The following is an 18,569-nucleotide window of genomic DNA, read 5'->3' as shown; positions in this document are numbered from 1 at the left end:
CAATGTTGCCATTAGGTGATAATTCATTTAAATATTTATATGTAAAATACATTAAGCATCCTTTTCGGTAACACCACAAATAGCAAGTTTCTTCAAAAAACATATTCACAAATTCTTTGTTTGTTTTTGAATTTCGTGCAAAGGTACTCTTGGACTATCTGCTCTAGCACTCATTAATTTTAGCAGTGTAAGATTAGAGGGAAGGCAGCTAGTAATCACCAGCCACCGCCAACTCTTGGGCTACTCTTTTACCAACGAATAGTTGGATTGACCGTCACATTATAACGCCCCCACGGCTGAAATGACGAGCATGTTTGGTATGACGGGTATTCGAACCCACAACCCTCAGATTTCGAGTCGAACGTCTTAACCACCTGGCCATGCCGGGCCGCTCACAAATTGTTACTCTAAAAAATAGCAGTACAATCGATAGTTTACTAATTATTTGACTAATTGATTATTTGGAATTAAGCACAAAGCTACACAATGGGCTATATGTGCTCTGCCCACAACGGGTATCGAAACCCAGTTTTTAGCGATGTGAGTCTGCAAACATGCCGCTGTACCACTGGGGGGTAGGGGGTTCGATAGTTTACATATCTGTAAACATACCGCAAACGTTTATAGATTCTTCTATCCTTTGCTTTTCAGTGTTATTCTGACAGACATTTTTAACACTATATACTTTAAAATATGGTTATTCCGTTTTCCTATCAATTAACATTTCTGGGATTAAATCCCATCTGTAGCACTCTATCTCTCTTTCGACTATCAGGCATTTCTTACGTTTATCTTGTGGCGTATACGCGATTTGACGGCTTCTAAATTGCATTAATTGTAACAATGATAGCAGTGTATTGAAATACAGAAAATGAAAATATGAGCTCTTTTGTGAGCTGTCTACAAGTCAGAGTATCCTTACTCTAACAGCATGACTGAACTAGTGAATACTATGAATATTAGTATGTAATAAGGTTTAACATTTAAATTAGTTGAAATCCTTTTACATTCGAGGGTAAATTTTCCACCAGACGAGCTGTATGGTTACACATCATTTTTGCAAATATTACCATATTATATTTTCTTCCTTTTAACACCCCTCTTCATTTCCACCCCTATAAATTTGTAAAAGTTGAGCATTCTCTATTATTTGAAAATACTTCTTAGTCATTAACGTGGCCTGTTCTTCATTTACATGTTAATAAGATGAAAAATAAGACAACTACAAGCAATCTACAAATTAAATTCTTGCGCTCAGGCATCAATCTATCAGTGTTTCCTGTCGTTACATATACTTTACATGCATTAAAAGAAAGTCAATTTTTCATTGTCATTAGGGTGCACTTAACTAAAGTAACTTGTCTAATCTTAAGAGAGGTTTCTCGAAAACTTTTAACTACACAATATTTCTGTAGATCGTGAACCGGCATCAACTGCGTGCGTGCTGGAGTTTGTGATGCGTTCGTTGGTTTGACATCTGCTTATTCGCACAATTAAACGGTTTAAAAACTACCATTACGCACAACAAATTGGGTACCAGGATTTTTGTAAAACTCGCTTTCTTAAGTTCTATAATTATAGCATTTTTTAAATTCAATGTTATATTTTCTGACACAGAAAATATGATGCAAATGTGATGATGTGAATCCGTTAATTTACTTCTGTTGCATGTGTATTTTAGTCAATCTTTGAATTATAAGTACATATAAACGGACTGAATTTGTATTTTTTGCAAACGCTCGCTTTCAGAAAATCCTGGAAAAAAAATTGTCCTTTAACACTTAATTATTTTCATATTTTATTTTAGATTTAGTCTATATTTTTGTTAATTTGCTTCTTTAAATTATTTGACATTTCGTCTACAAGTGTTTGTTTTGGTTTTTATACGCTTGTCAACAAAATTCAAGAAGCGATTGACATAGATCATTAATAGTTTTAATATTATGTCATACAAACTATCACGCATAGTATATCATAACGTAAAGTGTGAATAAAGCTCGATCACTGGCCTAACTTGTGGTACAAAAGAACAGTGCAAACTATCATGAAAAGTATTTCATAAGCGTAAAGTGTAAATAAAATTTGGTCCACGGCATAGCTTGTTCGTTTTGATACTAAGTGAAAAGTGAATATGACATTACTTATGTAATTGGTTCCTTATTCTATTGCGAAATCCACTGGAATGAAACATTCATTACGTCATGACATTCTGCGCTCTATCGCCCAGTGCTGCAAACGTTCAGCTCTTGTATGCTGAGAAAATGTTACCATATTGAAGATTATACGTGAATCCACGACGTTTCAGACCAAACCAGTAACTGAGATATTGGCCATTAATAAAGATCATGTGAGTTTCTAAAGTCTTTCATGGTTGACCCCAATGTTTCATTCGGTCATCAATCATGTAAAGTTTGATGTCCACATTTTTCATAATCGCCCTTCTGCCACGTGGGATATCAAACTATGCCCTTCAGTTTGTAGCTAAGAAAATAACCACGTTTTTCTCACACATTCGTCTTAGTGAGTGGTTTAAACTAGTTTATTTTTCATCCATCATTGTTTTATCTGTATCTGACTACATAGTTATCAATTATCTATCTCTCTAGATGTATCTTCCTATCTACTTTCTATATATTTACCTAACTGCCTACCTGTCTGCTTATTTCTCTATCTATCTATCTAGCTTGAGTGTGTTTAACCTATTTCTCTATTTCAGATATGAGTAAACCCGTCTATGTAACATAATAGCCCTCATAAGCTATTAATGCTCAGTTAAGACCTATACATTAAGTATCATTAAAACGTCCAAATCGATAATATAGGAAAGTTACCAGGCATATAATTACATCTGTCCACTTTATATATATAATAAAAGATCCACAGCTTTCATCAAGTAAGCCTTCCAGGCCGAAGTATGACTAAGTTGTATGTTTAATGCGTAAGTAGGGGATCGAGGGGAACATCATGCGCGCGTGACGTCCCCTGACGCCACAAGGTTTGCGCAGTTAATGTGCTTGTGAATTGCAACTCGTTTTTTAATTATTATATTTGGGAGGGGGAGTAACAGCGCCATCTAGTCGCCTAACTCACTAGAACAAAGGGGTAACCGTCGTTGTTACTCTTTGTTGAATTTCGCGCAAAGTTGCAAAGATACTCGAGAGCTATTTACTCTAGCCGTCCCTAAATTTGAAGTGATAGACAAGAAGAAAAGGCAGCTAATCAATATTACCTACATCCAACTGTTGGACTACTATACCACCAACGAATAACATCCCAAGAACTGAAAGAGCGGTAATGTATGTTAACGGGTTTCGGTCCCGAGACCTGCAAATTGCATTGTATGCTTTGCAGTGGCCTGATGCTTAGTTATGTTGATCTATTTATTTAATGTACTCTTAGACGGAGAGTCCTCACTGTTCAATTCTATCCCTAGGTGTTATTAGTAATATATAATTATTTTTGTATGCGTTCATTTGACACCCACATTTATTTTTTTCCTTCAGGTGTGCCTGTGACCAAACAATATATAATAAATCGTCCATCAGTAGCAACATTTAGAGCACAGGAAATGAAATCCATTTCATTGTTTTATACTCATATTGTTAACAATATTTTTAAACCCGCTCATCAGTGGCTCAGTGGTTAGTCTGAGAACTGAGAGCTTACAACACTAAAAATCGTGTTTCGAAACCAGTGATGGGCATACCACATAAAGCCTATTGTGTTCCTTTATGTTTAATGATTTTAAAAAATCTTTAAATCCCCTGGATTCACTTCCACCTGTTTAATCAGTTATAATGATGAAGAATTTTAAGACATTTATTGCTAAATCAAAAATAGGAAATCGTGTGTTTGTCTACAATGATGTTGTTGTTTGTTTGTTTTATTATTGTTTTTAGACAACACAATCACTAAGTCAGGTTGTCAAAAAATACTAATTGGGTCTTGTTAAAAACATATCTGCAAGAGAATCTACTGGCATGAGAAAACTGGTTTTTATGGACTTTAGTTATATTTTTATATCACTCATACACAGTGGCTCCACCACTCACTAAACAATGCTCTGGAATTGTTATTAAAGTCTCAGTTAAAATGGCACATTTCTTAGAATCTTAGTTCACATCTAGTCTAACGAAAAGTACCTGCTTCGCCCGGCATGGCCAGGTGGGTTAAGGCGTTCGACTCGTAATCTGAGGGTTGTGGGTTTGAATCCCCATCGCGCCAAACATTCTTGCCCTTTCAGCAATGTTATAATGTTATTATAATCCCACTATTCGTTGGTAAAAGAGTACCCCAAGAGTTGGCGGTGGGTGGTGATCACTAGCTGCCTTCCCTCTAGTCTTACACTGCTAAATTAGGGACGGCTAGCATAGATAGCCCTCGAGTAGCTTTGTGCGAATTTCAAAAAAACAATCCACTATTTTTTGTATAAGTTCAAAGTTAAAAGTTTTTTAAATTTATTACTATAACATGCTCATGGTCGCACAACTCGAAAAAAGTGTTTGCAACTGAACACTCAACTGGCACCTTGAATTCACGTTCCTGCTGAACCGTACTAATTACCGTGTTTCTCCGATAATAAGACCTACCCATAAAATAAGACCTAGTGTGATTTTTGGGGATAGTTTTAATATAAGCCCTACCCTTAAAATAAGTCCTAGTTAAGAGTGACAGGAAGAGGAAAGAAATAAAAAATAATAATTTATTAATTAGTTTAATAGTTAGTTAATTAGTTTGTTTAAGTATTAATCAGTTAGTTTAATAGTTTAATAATAGTTTATTTTAAATGGTTAGTTTAATAGTTTTACTTTGTAAATTCATTTTTTTAATATATCAAAATAAGACATCCCCGAAAATAAGCCCTAGTGTCATATTTTGGAGTGAAAATTAATATAAGCCCTGTCTTATTTTCGGAAGAACACGGTATGCAGAGAGTTTTAAGCGAAATTTATTAAGGATTAATTTAACTTCACATGTGTACACTAGAGGTCGCTATTAGTATTTATTTAGTTGCTTAGTGACGATAACCAAATTATTCAATGGAGGAGCAAGTAAACCCGATTGTAAATTACAGTTTCGGCTGAGGAGCCCGAAAAGTGAAGGTAAAAATTAATATAAAATATAAAAGTTTGGCATTATAGGCAGAGATTTTTTAGCTTGGCAGCAAGAGTGAGAATGATGTCTATATTAATTCCCTCTGTAATGTGCCTAGACAGCTAATTATAAGCGACTCTCCTGATTTCTAAACTGATATAAGACTCTGGGAAGTTAGATTATGCAAGTTTGAATAATATATAGACATATGTGTTGCTCTTTTATAAAATATCTTACGTTCGTCCGTTCTAGAGTAAAGCAATGCTGGGCTGTGTCCACCGCGGGGAATCGGGCCCTGATTGCCCCCCCAAGGGACTTTATATAATATCTATTAGGGAAGGGTTAATCAGTAACCTACATTATAAATTTTACCAATAGAAAACGAATATTCGGCGCGAGTGGTTTTTTATTACTACATCATATTCATAATATCTACTATAATAAATCTCAATATATGTCTGTACTGAAAATGCACGTCCACTTCATTTCAAAGAAGGTAAACAAAGGATACAAATATACTTTAGTAGACTTTTTGTACAACAGTGTATAAGAAGCTTTTCCAAGTTTTGAAAAGCTGTCTAATGTTATATCGTAGAACAACATTCTTGGTTTATTTAATGTTTAGCTCTAACTAAACTAAAAAAATAAAATAAAAGTACACACGTTACACTTTTAAATTATCTCTTTATCAAACATAGGCCGTACTTAATAAAGGCTTAACTAATGCTAGGCCAAAAACAAATGCGGTGTCTGCGATTAGGATTCTTTAGAATTATTCTAGAAGTCCCGTGTTTAAAGAATTACTATTGCAATAAAGATAAAAATTTGATCTCAAGTGCTTTGCCATCAATTGTTAGCACCATATAATGAGAGCACTTGTTTCTAGCTAATGCTTTGGTATGACTTACATCTTATAAACGTGTTCAGATACTGACTTCTTAAAGTCAAACAAATTTTCGGTCTCTCGCCCATTTTTGATCTTGGTGTTTTCACTAGAAAAGGGAAGAAAACCTTTAGTAAGGAAAGAACTGGAATACGTTCCCCATTCAATACTTTTTAAAATGATGCCACGCGTATGTGATTGAAGTGCTGTTAATAGCTGTTTAAGTGTAGCGTATTGATTTTGTATATTTGTTACATATTTTTTTCCTGATCTCATTGAACCCTTATTGGGCAATGAGAGTCAGGGGAAAATATCCCCAGCTTCCCCACCTTCTCGGTGATCTCAAATAATTCTTTTCTTTGCTTTGTCGATTATATTAAACTAAAAGGTGGAAATTTTATTTTTATTTTCAGGTTTCCTTTTAGTGATTGAAATAATATATCTAAAAGTTACCCTGGAACGAAACTGTTGGTGAGTTGATCATTTCTCTTGTTATACAACGTGTCCAAACAACAGGTGCATGTTAACTTTGAATTTGTAAAATAACTTTTACTATTTTCAAAGAAAACTACACATTTTTATAACACATTAACTAAACGGTCAGATTAGAAATAGTACAACTATATCTAATTTAATTAGTTCGTTTGTTTCTTAATTTCGCGCAAAGCTACACGAGAGCTACCTGTGCTATTCGTCCCTAATTTAACACTGTAAGACTGGAGGGAAGGCAGCTAATCATGATCATTCACAGCCAACTCTTGATCTACTCTTTTACCAACGATTGGTGGGATTGACATTCACATAATGACGCCCCCACAGCTTAAAGAGCAAGCATACTTGGTGTGACGGAGGTTCGAGCCCACGACTCTCAGATTGCGAGTTGTCGAGCGTCCTAACCACCTGACGATGCCGGGCCATCTAATTTAGAACTGCTGATCAGACCAATGGTACCCACTAGTAGAACCCACTCTTTATGCATAAACCCTTAGCTGAACAATGTGGTTGACTGTAACAGTTATATAGCTCACACAGCTGAAAGTGCGTATATGTAACTTGAATTTAGAATTTTTCCTATTCTCAGACCTGCACATTAACCATTACAGGAGCACTAGAAGCAAATTTATATTGGTAAAGCAAGGTTTGTTCATGATTTCACGCAAAACTATACGATGCCTATACTCACTAACCATTCTTAATTTTGAAACAATAGACAAGAATAAAGAGAGCTGATAAACAATATCCACCGTGAATTGTTATCATATTGTTCCTATGGTGGTTCAGCGGTAGCATTACTGACTCAGAACACTAAAATTCGAAGCTCGATTCCTGTAGGTGAACAGAGCGCAGATTGCTCATTGTATAACTTTAGGCTAAATATCCAACATTAAACCAATCATGAGATGAAAAAACAGGATTTGAATGTCACTCTAATAGAATACCCACGGCTCCAAAGTGCAAGCCATTGAAAATCGGCACATTTTATACTGGATTACACTTGGCCATGGCTAGGAAACCATAATAAAAATGTCACCAAATTACAAAATAATGACGTTTCTTTACTTTTCTTAATGTAAGGTAGTTAATATATAATATATATTTTTAATTACTATTCGTAGAAATAAAAAGCGAATTTGCACATGTATAGCACCCGTAATACAAATTTTTCATTGGACATATTTGTCTGTTACTGCTTACAAAAAATTGGTAAAAGACGCACCGTAAAAATAAACTAGCACAATATAAAATTAGCAGCATTGAACAACAGAGTTTTGATATTAGTGAAATGAATCGAATTAAAAAAAAAAAAGGTTTGCGTTAGATACTTATGTATACGAATGTTTTAGTTTACAGACTTTCTAAGTCTGTTAAGATCAAATAATCTATATAAAAAATAAAAAACAAAATACCGAGTCATAAAAAGAGCCCAGTATTATTAACTTTCTAAGTCTGTTAAGATCATATAATCTATATAAAAAATTTAAAAAAACAAAATACCGTGTTATAAAAAGAGCCCAGTATTATTAACTGGAGATATGAGACACAGGAGCCAGATTAGACAAAAACAATTCTAATTTGATTTTGGTTTTATACTGTTAGTACTAATAAAGAAAATAACTTTTATTATTTGCATAATAATCGTAATAGAAGTACCAGTACGTTACAAAATTGCCACACTTGTTTCTTGTAGCTTTTCTAGTGTGTTTGATATCCCCATTTTACATACTTGTAGCTTTTTTAGTGTGTTTGATATCCCCATTTTACATACTTGTAGCTTTTATAGTGTGTTTGATATCCCCATTTTACATACTTGTAGCTTTTATGGTGTGTTTGATATCCCATTTTACATACTTGTAGCTTTTCTAGTGTGTTTGATATCCCCATTTTACATACTTGTAGCTTTTCTAGTGTGTTTGATATCCCCATTTTACATACTTGTAGCTTTTCTAGTGTGTTTGATATCCCCATTTTACATACTTGTAGCTTTTCTAGTGTGTTTGATATCCCCATTATACATACTTGAAATATTTGTATAATTTGGTGATTTTTCATTTTTCACATCGACAATGTCGTTGTTAAATATATCGCTTGTTGTCTCACACAAATAGTAGATACAGAGTTACCTCAACTGTGCTTTCAATATCATTGGTATTGGCTATTAACTGTTCAACCCTATATTAGCCAATGAAATATATTCCATGTGTCGCAGTTACTACCCTCTTTTCCGGAAGAGTCTGATTTTGACTTTATCTCCAAACAAAGACACACCATACAACTAGCTGGTGGGATCCTTGTGTAGAAACACGCGAACTGTATACAACTTAAAGTGTAACCTCGTGGTTAAAATCAAACTGTTACAGGTTCTATCTTGTTCTAGAACGCTCAGGTTTGTGTTTTTACAAGTTTTACAAACAAATCTCCTTTTCAAATAATAAACACATATTGTAACATAAATTTTAATTTCGCTGTTAGCAAGCAAGTGGAATATTGTGTAATGCAGTTATGATATTTCAAAAGTCACAGGTGTAAGATTGTTTCAGACTATACATTAAATATATAAATTAACAACAGAACTTTGCTTTTGGTTGATGGAGATTTTAAATGTTTGACTCCAATCAAGTACAAAGGTACACAACGGGCTATCTGTACTCTGCCCACCATGGGCGTCGAAACCTTGTTTCTAACTGTAAGAGTATGCAGACATGCCGCTGTGCTACTGGTGGAGGGAGGAAGGAGATTTTAGCTAGGGCTAATATCCCAGAAACATCTTATCTCTCTGTGCTGAATAGAGAGTCACTTGTAGTTGTTTCAACCAACGTTGTATATTACTTGTTCTTCGAAACTACCGTGCTTATCAATATTAGACCTACAATGAACACACGCAACATATAAATTAGCAAGGCCCAGCCGCAGCGTTATCGCTTCATTTAAACGCAATCTAAGAGACAGTACTTGATACTTGACCATCACGTAATATTGATGAAATACAATATCATTAAGATGCAAAAACATTATAAAAACCTTACGGGACGAATTATTGGCATGACAAATGCCTCACTTGTCCCATCGGTTCCAGAGCCCGATCCAATGTAACCTCAATCAGTATAACCTTGTAAACGTATCCACAATCTATCTACAATTAAAAGCTGTCTGAAACATGACCTAGGCTTAACATAAGTATATCACTTCAACTTAGCCTAACTTTTAAAGTCAATATGATCTTCTAATTAAACCACAAATTTTAGTGTTAGCTTGTAGGCTTAACACAACTTTTAGTATCAGTAATTACTTGTAACGCAACCTTCATTATAAACTTAAAAAAACAAAAAAAACTAACCTTCGCAACCAAGACAATCTTGTAAATCCACATTTTATTTTGTATCTCTAGATACAACACAATATTTGATTAAATCTTACAACCGTAACATAGTTTCCAGGAAAATCATGCAACAGTAGCTCGACCTCCAAACTGTTATTAGAACTAAAATAGCAAGTAGTGCGCAGGACTTTGAACCTGTTAGGGTACATACAAGTTAAAAATAGGAAGTAAAAAATACAACCAAAGAATTTGATTTGAATTTATTTGATGACGTTTCAAGCAACTACACTTCATCATGTTTGGTGTGTTCTGGGTGGGGGCAGTGTGAAACCGTTTTTGTGACTATTAACACGACCAATTTAGCTACAAGCAACCCATAATAAAGTGGAAAGCAAGTACTATTACAAGTAGACTTCATAAAATGTTTCTTAAGGTTCTTATTCAGAGTTAATACACACTATAACATTAAAGCTGTTCTGAAATTGTTACGATAAAATATAATTTTCTTGTTCTAGTTAATTTAATAGCACAATTTCTAATTTAAATTGATGTTTTTTGTTTTGTTTGTTGTTTCCATTATCTATTTCTGAGTCACGACCGTTAAAATGAGGCAAGTGTATTAACACTCTTACATTGTAGATAACAATAGCCACGTCATCGCTTTTTGTTCAGAACATTTTTACGCCTTCAAACACAATATGAATTTGTTTGACTTTTTTTTTAAATAAGAAATGTCCCATTTTTCAAAAATCAGCAGTGTCATTAGCAGCAATTACCAATTTTTCAATTCGGCCTAGTATGAACACGTGGTTAAGGCGCTCGACTCATAATCTGAGGATCGCGGGATCGAATACCCCTCACACCAAACAAGCTCGCTCTTTCAGCCGTGGAAGCATTATAATGTGACGGTCAGTCCCACTATTCGTTGGTAAAAGAACAACCCAAGAGTTTACGGTGGATGGTGATGACTAGCTACCTTCCCTCTAGTCTTACATTGTTAAATTAGGGACGGCTAGCGCAGATAGCTCTCGTGCAGCTTTGCGCGAAATTCAAAAGACAAAACATAAACAAAACAATTCCCAATTCAACAAACCAAGGTCTTTGGCCCTTCAGAATGAATTCATCAAATTTACTTTATTTATCACATTCGACATAATTACTTTGACATTTGCCTTATTATACTTGTCATTAAGTAGGTGGTGTTACAGCGAGCGAGGACAAATTAAGTCGTATGTCTTACTTTCACGGCTCTTTACGACTGCTACAAAATTAAACGAGTTTTGTTTAACAGCAGCCACAGTAACAACTATTAGGTGGAAGGAAGAAACCATGAAGCGGGCACTGAACTTATTCGAAGGTCACAAATGTGTAAAAACTTTTATCGTTTCTGAAATACACGCAAGTTTTCCATCATGATACCCTCAACTTACTCACAAAATACATGCATCTATATCAAAATTTGTTATCTTATTTTTAATAACTGTAAAGGATAATGGATAACTTAAATCACATGTTTGTTTTTCAGAATTTTTCGAGCAAAGACACATATATACTATCTGCGCATGGCCGAACGTAATTTTTAACTTACAAGTAGTTAATCAGCAAAAGTCACCGTCAGTTTATCTTCCCTGACCAAATGGCGAAATTTGACCTTTATTCGTATAGCCTATTCGCTGCAATAATAGTACAGGATTCGTTCTTGCAGCAACGGGATGCAAACTCCAAATCTTAACATTCATAGTTCGAACACGTTAGACCTGGCATGGCCAAGCGCGTAAGGCGTGCGACTCGTAATCCGAGGGTCGCGGGTTCGCGCCCACGTCGCGCTAAACATGCTCGCCCTCCCAGCCGTGGGGGTGTATAATGTGACGGTCAATCCCACTATTCGTTGGTAAAAGAGTAGCTCAAGAGTTGGCGGTGGGTGGTGATGACTAGCTGCCTTCCCTCTAGTCTTACACTGCTAAATTAGGGACGGCTAGCACAGATAGCCCTCGAGTAGCTTTGTGCGAAATTCCAAAACAATAACAACAACATCGAACACGTTAACCACAAATCGCAAACGGAGATTAGTTCGAAGGCACAAATCAGCCCATCAGTCGTGATTACCGATCTAGTTATACAGAAGTCTTTAACTGCTCTGCTGAAAAATATTATATTAGCCCCAGATTATTGTCGTTTAGGCGACACGAGATGGGTTTGGACACAACAATTTTCCTGAAAAGGATAATATATATATTTCTAATCAAACTCGTCAAAACTTCTGAAACAGACTGAAAGTTTTTCCTGACCTGCTTGGGGGGTCTCTGTAACTCATGTAATGTAATTCGTGCAATATTTTTTTGGATTGTGATCATATAAAAAATAAGATATCGCAGTAAAAGACACAAAGGCTGCTAATAAAGTATACGAATGCTTCTCAGTGCTGGCTTTAGCGCTATACACTTCACAAGGAATGGCATGTAAACAGCTATTTCTGATGTAACTTTACTTTTTATATTGCTATTCACGATATTTTATTGCATACTAGTAGCAATATTTCATGCTCTAGATTAAATTAAGATTAGCACATCTGAGTATATGTACATTAGAAAAACATATATCTTATTGTTTGCTCCTTTTAAACAAGACTCGAACCTCGAATGCTTATATATAAATACTCGAGCTTATCTGTCATTTAATGAGAGAAATGCTTTTCTAAAATATCTTGATATGACTAATGGGGAAATTGAGTCTATAATTACCCAATGATCAAATCTTTGTTTCCTGAAAGCTAAATGCAGCTAAAACTCCTTTATAAACTTTGTTGCTAATTCTTTGTTGTTTGTTTCGTATTGTTGAGGGAAATTTGTTGCGTGATGAAATTAGTGAAATAGATTTGTTCAGCCAATAGCTCTCGCTGCTATGTTGATATTAACAGTAATCAAACAAGGATTATAATGGTTTGTATCCAAGGCCATGTATTAAGCCTAGTCTATAGTTACACGCAGAAAGAAGACAAAAACGCATAAACAGTTATTTCGAGATCAAGAGAGAGGGAGAAACAACTTAGTACAAGATATAAAATACAGAATGGAAATGAAATAAAGGAAAACGAAGGGATCATGTAATTGATATTGATCACAACATGTGTAATGGAAAAACAAATAGGTAAGCCTTCTAAGCATTTATATATATATTTTACTAACTTTTCTTATCATTCCACTAATTACGGGCCCGGCATGGCCAGGTGGGTTAAGGAGTTAAACTCCTAATCTGAGGATCCCGTCACACCAAACATGCTCGTCCTCTCAGCCGTTGGGTGTTATAATGTGATGGTCAATCCCACTATTCATTGGTAAAAGAGTAGCCCAAGAGTTGACGGGAAGTGGTGATGATTAGCTGCCTTCCCTCTAGTCTTACACTGCTAAATTAGGGACGGCAAGCGCAGATAGCCCTCGTGTAGCTTTGCGTGAAATTCAAAAAACAAACAAACAAACCACTAATTATATTCGGAAAATTGGATAACAAAGATTTTTAAAAGAAACGTTACTTTCTCAAGTCTACGAGTAAAGATCTAAATTAGAGAACAGTTAAACAGTCATCAAGTTTATTATATTTTTATATGATAAACACGAAACATTTATTACTGTTAGGTTTCGTCTGACAGTATCGAGTGTTAATTGTATAATTTTTGGTGAAATCATCTTTTACAACATTTTCAGTCCAGCTGCCACTGGAAGCATTTACCTTTTACCGAGCCACAGCTTATACCACATAACACTGACGCAAACACATGGCTTCTGCCTTGTTTGCAAAAGCGAATTGTGTCGTACTGAGCAACCAGGAGCTTCCACTGGTACAAACAATGATTTTTACTGCATTTTCACTCTAGCCAGTATTGCAAGTACGCCACTAAAACATGATTATTATAACAAATTACACCACCGTAAACATACATTTTGTTATATAATGTTGTCATTGTTATCTCTCCTTGTCAACATCTCTCTTTTATAGAATAGTGCTCGCCTTAGTTTTTCCGATACATTTTTGTTGTTATTTACGTTACGTAAACATACCTCCTGTTGTAAAAAGATGTCACTGATATCTCTGTAAGCATCTGTTTCTTACAAAGTAGTTCTGTTTACGTTTATTTTATAAACACATAAAATTTTGTGATATTTTGCAATGTATTGAAATATGTTTACATCAACACTACATTTATAAGATATTTTGTATTCTACTTTATATCTGTAACGATTTTTGTTTGTGTAACATTCCTTTATTCCATAACCATCTTAAATATAATTTGGTGATATACTGCTGACCAGGCTATTTCTGTCAACATACTCTTGTACCAGCTTGTTGGTCAAACTTTTACCGTAAACAAAAATTGAGTACCATTGTACCATTCTACTTCTATAAACATACATCTTCGTTGTTGAGTGCTTTATCAATAGGCGTGTGTCGTGTATATTTTCATTGTGTAATGTTATTGTTTCGTCGATGAACATGCTTCGCTCGGTGTATTATATATTGATTCTCTGGCTAAAATGTGTGTATCGCATCCTATTTGTTATTGATTTTCGTTGTACCTATTGACTGAAGGATTTCAAACAAAGTGTTTGACGCTCGACAAAAGACGTAAGTGAATCAATTCCAGTAAGTCGTGCACTGAAGCGTGACTTCGTGCGTCTCCAAAATATACTTCGACGGTTGAACGAGAAGCAATGACTTGTAGTTAGAACTTCAATGTCATGCTGTACACACTCAGTTAATTGGAGAAGAGTATGTTACAGAAGATAAGACGTTTCTTGGAATAGAGAGAAGAAAACGGAAGGATAGATAGCTGCACGTCACATATACATACAAGATAACACATATCCGTGTAATCATATTATGTTCCGATCTGCTTCAAACAGGATCCAGCCAAGACACGGTGAGCCCTACACATGAGCTGCTGGTCGGTGACTTCAAGTAAATTACCAATCGGTACGGTGACTGACACGGTAGACAAGGAGAAAGCCTCTTCTTTGGAGCGTGAAACGAATCATTCTGGCCATCATGGAGGCAGAGCGAAAGTGTTTTGGTTTTGTTGTCTGGAGATACGCTGTCAAAGGCCACTCCTTTAGTTCACTTGTGCAGAAGAAAACAGCGGGAATGAATTGAATATAGTAGGTTCTTAACTGAAGGGTAAAAATACAAGTTCATATTTCATATTTCATATCCCATATTAAAGCTAGAGAAGCTTTAACCTGCGCATCACGTGACAAACAGCCTTCTAGTTTCTGTCTACTATTCAATCTTGTTTTGGTTTTGTTTTTCCCTCATTCTGTTAAAGGTATTTTATGTTGTTGCTTGAAAGCGTGATGACAATGCACATTACAGCAAACAAACATCAAAATTATTGAAGCAAGTATGTAATCCTATGCATTAAGGCAATAAATTTGATGCAAAATACAGACATGGGGAGATACAGTATTGAGTAAATTATCCAATGAAAATATGATATGTTTTTCTGGTAGTTTCTTTCCGACCCACTGCTTTTTACCATAAGTAAGTACCTATTACCTAAAAGTTGACAATACACGACAAACTTTCGTCAAGAAATATCGTTTATGAGATTGAAAAATCACCAATTATTGTTTTCCTGGCCCAAAAAACAAACTTTATAAATAAGAAAATTTCATTGTCATAACTAGTAGAATATTTTACATTATTATTACAAAGCCAAAGTTATTTCATAACTTGATTAACAAATATAAATTACAAAAATATGGGAGTAAATCTTGAACTAAAATTAAATTTAAAAACCCTGACACCTCATATATAGGGTAAATACTCGATGATTTAAATACTAGGGCTCAAACAGTATTAAATTTAATCTGCATATCAATTATCAGTAAAGTATAGGTGTATAAAACTACTATGAAAACTGAAAATTTCTTACTAGAGTTATAAACGCACATATTTTAAATTTATTTATTTAATAACTTTAGTTTGACTTAGAGAATAGGACAGCTGGGGTGGACCAACAGCTCCCTTGGTGTCCATAAACACTATGTTATTATACTATAATAGAACTCTTGCTTACATGATACTGAAATATATTTGTTTACGCGATGTGCAACTCCCAACGTCGCGAAATTTTCATCCTAAATGTATGTAGATTTCCAATAGGGGTCACGATGATTTTTTTTCCGTTTCGCTTCCTTTTCCCGCCACGTAGAACTTTACTTTTCTCCATTCTCAGGGTGAAGATGTGACGCCATGAATACGTCACACGCGGATCTAATGCACTAGCGTCATGGGTAATCGGCTAGTAACAGTAACAGTAGTCTAATTCCCCAAACTTAAGAAAAACATTATATATTTTATTTCCAAAGTTCCGCTTTTACACTTTTTTTCAGAATATTTATAAAGTAATCAAGAAATGTTACAGAAAAAGCTGAAAAGTATTCACACTTACACGATTATTGTATGTACAGAACTATTAGAAATTTCCACATTTGAGTTTCTCTCTACATTTCTAGCAGTATGTCTCAGTTCTATCAATAACAAACCCCATTGCATTGTACAGTGTCAGATTGTATCCCCGTATTTTCAGTACCGTACTTAAATACTGTCAATACCGTATTTCATTATTATCAATTACATGTTTTAAAATACCGGGTACTCGTCTGAATACTTTAATAATGCGTCTGTATTCTAGATAACGTCAGTGTCCTAGTTCCATCATTAAAACGTCTCTTTAAAATTTGTGCAGTATTATAGTATTAAAAGCACTGAGTATTAGTATAAATCAGAATATGGTCTATAGTATCACAATATTAAGAGTATTAAGTATTAGTACAAATCAGTACATGGTCTACAGTATCATAATATTAAGAGCACTAAGTATTTGCATAAATCAGTATAGGGTCTACAGTATCACAATATTAAGAATACTAAGTATTAGTATAAATCAGTATAGGTTCAATAACGTTGCTTAGCACAATAGGTAGCAATATCTCACTATTGTCAGTAATAATGTTTCATTACAGTCAGTGCCGTATCGCATTGCTGTTACCGTGATGTTCAGTTAAACAATCTCAGTTCTCAGTACGGTTTATCTATACGTTCAGTGTCCTGTCTCAATACTTTCAAGAATCAAATTTAGTACTGTTAACGCCAAGCCTAAAATCAGATTTCTTGTAAGAAACGTGCGTTATATATATCGATCTACGTGTCGTTTTGAAAAATTGTCTATAATTGAAAATTTTCGAAATCTAATTAATAATGTTACTAGATTCAATGTAAGATTTGGTTACGTAAATAAAAGAGACCAGAACAATTTTGAGGATACGCTTCATCGAGGTCGCCTTGCGAGCTTCGTAAATTTAAGTTAATTACAGTTCATGGAGTGCCAGAACCGAAAATGAACAAGGATTAATCTTGAATTTTCAAGACTGTAATTAAGTTTAGAAATGAAAAAGAAACTTAAGAAAAATAAAGTATTTAGCAAAAAATTTAAAGAAGAATTCCTCTCGGTGTCGGTTGACAAAAACTCCACAGAAATTAAGGAACTTTTCTATCAACTTAAGTCGACGCTTTCGAATCCAACACAATCACGTGATTCTTGCCTGCACTGTAATTATGGGCCTGCCACTTGGGTCCTTAATCACATATTTTCCGTATGACACTCTATGGCAAACACTTAATCCAAGAAAATTGTTTCAGGTCACTCAAAGAGCAGATCTATAAATACTTACTGTAAAACCAGTTGACGAGAATTTTCAGACAATGTTTGAAAAGTCTTAAGCATCTATCGTTGAACTAAACCTAACATCTAATTGATTACTAGATAGCATATTTACTTACTTGAAATCTGTAAGACTTTCGAACAGTAGAAGCAGTAAAGAATGTTCAATGTAAATGTGCATAAGTAGATACAATGTCTAAAAACTAGAATAAAAATTTTGACATTTTTTTAGAGGAATAAAAACGACTAAGCATGTGTTTGGTGTGTTTTTCTTATAATAAAGCCACATCAGGCTATCTGTTGAGCCCACCAAGGGGAATTGAACCCCTGATCTTAGCCTTGTAAACCCGTAGACTTACCACCGTAATAGCGGGGGGATGAACGATGAAGTACTTTGTTAATAAGTAATTATATTATTACATTTACAATTGGTAAGGATGTTATGTAAAAATTACAGAAATGAAACACTGTTATCATTAACGGGCAACGTTACGTGAGATAAATGAAATGACGTATTCTCAACTGTTTGTAAATTGTTAGAGAACATTCAAAAATATTAGATTGATGCGAATTTTGAACATTTTTTGGATAGTGTTCAACAAAACACTACAATGTATTTCTATCATTTAGTCAGAACCTTATTGTTTTATGTTTTCTTAAGAACTTTTCCTTTCTTTCACCACAGGCCTGACATGGCCAAGTGTGTTAAGGCGTTCGACTCGTAATCTGAGGGTCACAGGTTCGATTCCCGGTCGCACCAAACATGCTCGCTCATTCAGCGTGGGTGCGTTATAATGTTCGGTCAATCCCACTATTTGTTGGTAAAAAAGTAGCCCAATGGTTGGCGGTGGGTGGTGATGACTAGCTGCCTTCCCTCTAGTCTTACACCGCCAAATTAGGGACGGCTAGCGCAGATAGTCCTCGAGTAGCTTTGCGCAAAATTCAAAAAATAAGCAAAAAAAATCTTTCACCAGAGGTTGGCGATGTATAGATCACGAGGACTAAATCTTTGTTTCTGTGGAATTTGTATGAAAGAATATATGAAGGAATAAATTCAC

General features: G+C 34.8%; 1 protein-coding gene and 1 long non-coding RNA gene across 4 annotated transcripts in view; one reads left to right on the top strand and one right to left on the bottom strand.

Annotated features, from left to right (window-relative positions):
- Window positions 1-18,569, bottom strand: part of LOC143226768 (uncharacterized) — a 248,974-nt gene that overhangs the window by 73,188 nt on the left and 157,217 nt on the right. The window lies entirely within an intron of this gene.
- Window positions 5,045-18,569, top strand: part of LOC143255825 (uncharacterized) — a 35,635-nt gene continuing 22,110 nt past the window's right edge. Inside the window, exons 1-2 of the long non-coding RNA XR_013030889.1 lie at window positions 5,045-5,102; window positions 6,391-6,448. This is a non-coding gene — a long non-coding RNA (uncharacterized LOC143255825). The remainder of the gene's footprint in view (window positions 5,103-6,390; window positions 6,449-18,569) is intronic.

Source organism: Tachypleus tridentatus, chromosome 1 (genome assembly GCF_004210375.1).
Source record: "Tachypleus tridentatus isolate NWPU-2018 chromosome 1, ASM421037v1, whole genome shotgun sequence".
Taxonomy (NCBI): Eukaryota; Metazoa; Arthropoda; class Merostomata; order Xiphosura; family Limulidae; genus Tachypleus; species Tachypleus tridentatus.
Note: the sequence above shows the minus strand (reverse complement) of the source record. Positions and strands in the feature narration are given on the sequence as shown.